The 997-nt window shown below is 44.0% G+C and overlaps 1 protein-coding gene across 2 annotated transcripts in view; it reads right to left on the reverse strand.

Annotated features, from left to right (window-relative positions):
- RNF41 (ring finger protein 41) overlaps nt 1-997 on the reverse strand; it is a 25,189-nt gene that overhangs the window by 19,399 nt on the left and 4,793 nt on the right. For both annotated transcript variants that reach the window (XM_003790519.3, XM_023513678.1), the window contains exon 2: nt 243-426. The gene's annotated coding sequence lies outside the window, so the exon portion shown is untranslated. The remainder of the gene's footprint in view (nt 1-242; nt 427-997) is intronic.

Below are 997 nucleotides of genomic sequence, written 5' to 3' on the forward strand. Positions count from 1 at the left end.
AGCCCCAAAGCTGGAGGTTGCTGTGAGCTGTGATATAGACATAAAACTTACTAATCAGCTTACTAAGAATTAATAATTACATAACACATAAATATGCAAAAAAGGACAGGATGATATGGGCTTATCACAGAAAGCTTTCTGTAGAAAGGAGTTTTAAGAAGCAGGCTTTCAAGGGCAGAAGGACATCTGATTTATAGAGAAGGCTGAAGCCTGGAATGGGATTCTGAATCAAGGCACTTTACCTTCCAAGTGTTGGGGGGGAGGTCCCTGTTCACAAGGCTCCAACCCCCTGATGCCTCCACTCAGTGCCACTCAGGAGATGTTCCCAGTAACCCATCTTGTTGGCTACTGTTCGACTGAGTCTTCCTTCCTAGTGACAAGCTCCATTGCCAAGGGGATGGGTGTGATGTCACAATCAGGAGCACTCTATTAATAGGAACAAGGAAGAGAAAGGTAAGTCAAGGGAACTACCTCTACTTGGCAATGAGACTAGACAGACTTGGATCTGGCAGTTGGTTGGGGAGAATAAACAACTCCATTAAGCACTACAGGATTTAGTGCTATGCATACAACACTACCCTCTAAGGCTGAAGTATCACAAACATCGTCCAGTAGACTCAAAACACAGCTGAGAAGGGGAAAGAAAGGACAAGTGGAAAGGTAGAGAAGAAGAGCTATTACAGGGCGGTGCCTGTGGCTCAGAGGAGCCTCCTGGCCCCATATGCCGGAGGTAGTGGGGTCAAACGCAGCCCTGGCCAAAAACTGCAAAAAAAAAAAAAAAAAAGAGCTATTAGAGATAAAAAGTATTATTTTATTCAGTGCTCTACAGGTAATGTCAATGATTTGATTCCAAATCTATGGGTACAAATACATAGATTGATAATATCTTACATGTACAGTATGATGCTTTAATGTTTTCAAAGTGCTTTCGGCTCGGTGCCTGTGGCTCAAGTGGCTAAGGCGCCAGCCACATACACCTAAGGTGGCGGGTTCGAAT

This window comes from Otolemur garnettii, unplaced genomic scaffold, assembly GCF_000181295.1.
Source record: "Otolemur garnettii isolate 467f Iridium unplaced genomic scaffold, OtoGar3 scaffold00043, whole genome shotgun sequence".
NCBI lineage: Eukaryota > Metazoa > Chordata > Mammalia > Primates > Galagidae > Otolemur > Otolemur garnettii.